Below are 6,040 nucleotides of genomic sequence, written 5' to 3'. Positions count from 1 at the left end.
AAGGCACAAACCCCTCTGGAGCTCAGCCTTTGTGGGAAGTAGGATTTCCTGCCCACAGGCAGGCAGGACCCCAGCTGACCTTCTGAGTGGCACTGCCTGTGGTGGCTGTGGGAAGACAGAAGAAGCCAAGAGGCATCACCTCATTGCAGAGGTACAGACAGCTGAGCAACTGGTTGGTGGATCCCAGCCACGCAGGAGAGCTCTCCTGAGTGGCCAAGAACTCCCACAGGCTTTAAAGGTGAAGTGCTATGGAACATGTTTTTCAATCACCAGGTGAAGATCCCAGATGGTTTTGCCATCACCTCAAAGCAGAGGTGTCCTGCTCCCCATCTGGGTGCCTGTGAAGCAAGAGCACACGGTGGTTAGGTCCTTCTCTGGAAGGCAGGAAAACCTGAGTGGAATGATAGCCCATCCTCCTGCTTCTCAGAGACAGAGCTCCTCCGGGCACATCGCTACCAAAGGTTGGCTGGTTTGCAGCTCATCTTTGCTGCACCAGATCCACCCCTTCAGCCTTGCACAGGGCTGGCCACCTGCACTTCCAGCCTATCCAACATGTGGGCTCTGCTCTCCTCCCACGCTGTTGTAAATCACAAGGAATCAAGCTGCCGTGAGCAGAGTCACTGCTGGCCGTGGGAGAGGAGAAAGACCTGATTCTTTTGCCAGGCTCAATGTAAATAGCATTTTCAGTCTACCCACTCTTTCCTGAAGCTGAAGGACTTCCAGTATCTGAGATGAAATTGGGTCTGCTGGTTAAATAATAATAGTTGTGGCTCTTCCTACAAAAGGACAAGCAGGAAACATCGATGTCCTGGAAGAGACGTCTGCTCACTTTGCCATGAACAGCCTTCTGCATGAAACCTATTGCTTGCACCGTGGCAAGCTGGAGGAAGCAGCAGCACCGTCTGCTCCCTCTATTCCTGGCAGGAATATAGAAGACATATTTGCTCATGACAGCTCGAAACAGTGAAGCTCTAAGCAGCTTAGCAGCATGTCCCCTTCTTCTGGAAAATGTGTCCTAAGCAATTAGCACAGACATATTTGTTTAAATACATTTTACCTCTTTATTTATAGGGACCCAACAACCCAGTACTGCCAAAGAGAATAGGCATTTGTAACAAGGGGTGCTGGCCAAGACCAGCCTCAAGGCAACTGCCCCCTACTTAGAGCACACTTCAGGCTTTTATTCAAAGCTTAGAGCCAGAAGGGACCACACCAGCAATCTGATTCCTCATCCATCACTGCCTCCCAGATTTCCAGGCTCATAACATGGGTTTGGCTAAAGCCTCTCTTCCAGCAAGGTGCCTAGTCATGATAAGAACTGATTTTTAGGGGGAGGACCCTCCACCACCACAGTTATTCTAACTGTTAATTTACATGTCTTCTTTCTCACCTGAGTTTGTCTGGCTTCATCTCCCAGCCGTCCTCTGGATGACTTCTGGGAGAGCTGGCTGGGGGACTGGGTGGAACTGGGAATCTCTGAGAGCAGGTAACTGATCCTTCAGCAGCAGTGAGTGCTGACAGAACATGAGCTGTCTGCCTCTGCCAGCAGCACTGGTAAGAAATGGCCAACTGTCACGTCTTCATCTTAAAGCTGCTTCTCTGCAGCCCTCCTGAGACATATTGCCAGTAAACCAAGACAAAGTCTGACTCACTTGAGTCACAAAGGGGACAAAGGAGACAGGGCATTTGCCCATCTGAGCTGCACAAGAAACAGGCTTTGCAAAATTAATCCTTTGATGGGACATCTTAAACCCCATCCTTCCAGCTTTCCAGGGAGAACACCAAGATGGCTTAAGAGTTTTCCTTCCACCAGCTTCCAGTGAGACTGTGAAATAAGGAATTTAAGCCAAATTTTCAACAGTGCCTAAAGTTCCTAAGGCTCTACTTGACAACATGTCAATAAATGTCCCCCGTTATCCTTAAGCAGCAGTTGCCATCTGTGATTGCTCTCAGGACACCCACTTCAGCAAAATGCCCCTTCTTCTGAACTCCCAAGTAGAGGTGGTCCAGAACAGGTCTGCAGCAAACATCACCCTCCACTGTTCAGTTCCAGCTCATTCCACCTTTTCCCAGGTATTCCTGCCCTCACACAACTCCACGGTTTGAGGGAATCATGTCTTTTTCTTTAAGCTACAGTAGAACAGGAAAAAGATCTGTTGAGAGCAACAACCTTTCTTCACAGAGAAGGAGGAAAGATGGACACCCAATTCTATCCAAACAACAAAAAAAGAATGCCCAAATTAAATTACTTCTCTTCATTATTCATATAATTACTTCCATCTAGATCCAACAGATTCAAAAGCCACCCACATCACCAGGTTCATCAAAAGATAATTGAAATTTAGGACCAAGCACTTTAGCAATTAAGACTCTGCAGAGACAGGTGCTCCAAAGCTGCATGGATGAGACCACTCTTCCCTCACAATTCCTGCTGCCACAGTACCCACACCTTTAGAACACCCATCACAAGGCACAGAAAGAATTTTAATGTCTCTATGGTCTTAGCAAAAGGATTCTGTATGTCCCTCACTGCCAGAACTAAGGACTTTTGCAAGGTGCTGGTCAACACAGCTGCTGCCATTAATAACACCAAAAGCTCTTTCTGCATCCATCTCAGTGGCCAGTTTGAGGATGTGTTCCACGCCTGAAATTCCTCCTGGAGCAAGGCTTTTTGTAGCTTTAAAATAAACCCAAAACCAACTACTATTGCTGCACACTACCGAAAAATGAAGCACTCCCAGCACAGTGGTTCTGAAAGGCACAAACCCACAGCCTGCTGCTCCCTCTGCTGCCGGCACGGCACAGCCCAGCACTGCCCAGGGCCAGGCAGAGATGGATAACTTGGAGCACCCACATGGATAATGAAGCTTCATAAAATCAGCCGGCACACCCGATGAGAAAGTAGAAGAAAGCAAGTCCTATGTGAGTTTCCAAAAAGCTGAACCAAAGCAGGCAGAAAACAAAACAAAACAAAACGCAAAGTGGACAGAAAGAGAGAAGCAAAATGGAAGGATCCAACTTCCCTGTGTTAAGTAAATGCCACTTCTGCTGGAGGTGACGGGAGGCACTCACAGGAGCACCCCTCAACCCTCCTGCTCCCCAGCACCCTCTGCTCAGGGAGCTAAAACCCCAAGTGGTCACTGAAGCAGGTGCCAGCCCACAAAGGCTCCTTGCCCTGTGAGAGGGGCTCGCCCCATCCCAGCCCACTTACAACCACTCAAAGGCTCATTTCACAGTTCTTATGGAAATCAGTGAATTCAGCAGGATGGAAAGCTGGGATTCATCTCATGTTCCTCGACCCTGGGAATGACACTGGCCTCTAAACGAGGGGCAATGTTTTGGTTTTATCTCTGAGGAGTTAAGGGCAGTGACAGCCTTAAATCACAATCTGAATATTTTCTGCGTGTGTTTACCAGTTTCCTGGGTTTTTTTGTTACCAAGATGATGATCTTACAATGAGGGTTATTGGAAAGCCAGAAAATCAAGGACTGCAATTCAATTTTCTTACCTCTCCCACCAAAAGCAATTCAGTCTTTGAACTGCTGAAAGAGGCTTGAGGGGTCATTACTTGCCTCTGGGGTGCTCCAAAGGGGCAGAGCAGGCAGCTCGCCCAGAGGATAATGTGAAATCCAGCACAAGGAGATAGGGCACACCAATTTGTTTTTCAGTCTATTTTGTTGCAGTTCAGAGCATCAGTGCAGACTGATAACAGAGGAAAATAAGCAACACTTTGACTAAATTCAGCGCTCCCCAGTCTCTAAAGGCAGCAGAATATACCGCTCGAACCCCACGCATTTTGTCTGCACTGATGCTCAGAACAGAAATATAAACAGATTGAAAAACAAACAGCTCTGCTCCAACTCTTAATGTTAACTTTTCTGTTACTCTTCAAAACGAGGGCTGCCTCAAAAAGCAAATAAAATCATGCAGTGGAAAAGCTGCACAAACCCAAAAAAATGCCAGTTTGCTCCAGTCACTGCTCAGCCACAGATCACTGTTCCCAAGAACACTGAAAAGTGCTAATCGTATTTTGCAGGTTCCCCTAACATCCTCAAAAAACAGAAGCTGGACATTTGAACTGCTGTTTGTAAGGCAGGTTTACGTCAGTGTGTTGTAATTTATTTGTGACTTGTCAAAACGACACTAGACCAGTTTTTGTGACCCATTTTGCATCAGTAGAAGCACAGGAGACCTCTGTTCCCACAGCCAAGGGCAGACATGGCTCAACACATCCCTGAGGTGCCTTGATCCAAAGGCCTGTTTAAGCACACAGGGAATTTAAAAAAAAAAAAAAAAAAAGCTTGAAAATGACATTTCTCAAGTGTGGTCACCCCAAACCAGGTCCAATTCCCTCAGACTTCGTAAGTACACACAATTACTGTGAGCTGAGTCTATGGACACTTGGACTTCCATCGCTGTCTCCACCTGCTTTGGGCCATCCGAGGCACCTTCTCAGCCACAAAATTCCATTAACACAAAAGGCCCTTCAACAACTCTTCAAACCCTGCTCTAAGACCCAGCAGAGGAAGATCCAGCACTGTGAAAGCCGAGTGGGGTTTACCCCAGGAAGCCAATGCGCTTCCTCCACCTCCTGGAAGAACTCTATAACTGCTGAGCCACTTTTCAGGTGACAACAGGCTCATCTTTGGCACCTTCTTTAAGTGCATGTTGAGGCAGTTAAAATATAGTGGAAAGAGATGAAACATGAGCAAATGAGGAGGGCCGAGAGGCTGGGAGAGGACCTGTGTTCCAGTTTGTGCTCTGACAGGCTGTTTCCTGCATCACCCTGTCTTCGACTGGGGTTTTAACCCAAATTCCTCCTCAAACACAAGACACTTGGCATCTCTTAATCAAAACCCTGCAGAATCCTGCTGCCTTATGTCACGTCTGGCCCATAGGTGTGTCAGCATGGGAGAGCAAACTGCCCCCAAGACTCACCCTCTGTAGGGAGGAGCTGGGCTTTACTGACCAGACCCCACCACAGACCTTTCTGTAAGACATCTAACCTGACCTGGGAACAGGGTCAGCCCTGCTGCTCTCTTCTCACTGCTCCTCTGTAGCAGCTCTGTCGAGCTGGAGATCACACAGGAAAAAATGGATCCGACTGCTCGCTTTTTGGTATTGTGCAAAAAACCTATTTATTTGTCTCCTGAAGTCCCAGTCTTGATGGATCATGGCAAAGAACAGATGTGATTAGTGGACGTGATTAGAGAGGAATGTGCTGTGGCCATAGGTGTGAAAGCAAAAGATAAACCCCCTCCAAGCCTACCTTTAAAAAACGTCCTGGAGAGGGTCACAGCTCAAAGGGGCCCTAATGCACAGCTAATGACAAACACCTGTGGAGGGTCAGAGGTGCCCAGCGGGCAGGTAGAGCCAAAATTCCGGCAGGAGCATCTTTTATGTGCAGGTTACAAAACGAAAAGCCCCTGCCACATGGGATCACCCAGCTCCCTTTGGCAGAGGGAACGCGGGTAGTGTTTTAAATGAGAGGCAAAGTGGTTTTTTGGGCACCCGCGGGGGTCTCCCCTCCCGGCCAGGATGCAGGCAGGGGCACCCCCAGGCCCCCCTCAACCTCCTGAAAGGCTTCGCAGGGACCCTGCGGGCGAGGGAGGGACCCTCCCGTCCCTCAGCCCCGCGGAACGAGGCGAGCCCGCGGCGCGGGTCTGGGGTAGCGAGGGCGGAGGCGGCCGGAGCCGGGACAGCCCGACGGGGTCGCGGCCCCGAGCCCCATCGCCGTGGTTTTTACCTTTATTGGGAGCGGCGCGGTGGACGCGGCGGGCGGGCGGCGGCGGGAACAAAAACACCCTCCACAACAGCCGCCCCCCGCCCCGCCCGCTCCCCCCTCACGGCGCCGCCATCTTGAGGCCGCGGCGGAGCCGCCGCCTCCCCGCGGTGTCTTCAGTGGAATTCTCTGTCCCCCAGGCTGACTTTTCTCACCTTTTGTAAAGGTGACTGATGTAGTCAGATAACTTCTGCAACAGAAGCTGCTTAATGAGGGAAAGAACTCTGTGTTTCAAGCACTGCGCGAGGTCACATCGCC

Source organism: Corapipo altera, unplaced genomic scaffold, assembly GCF_003945725.1.
Source record: "Corapipo altera isolate COAL_440 unplaced genomic scaffold, ASM394572v1 301, whole genome shotgun sequence".
Taxonomy (NCBI): domain Eukaryota; kingdom Metazoa; phylum Chordata; class Aves; order Passeriformes; family Pipridae; genus Corapipo; species Corapipo altera.
This window is presented reverse-complemented; position numbering follows the sequence as displayed.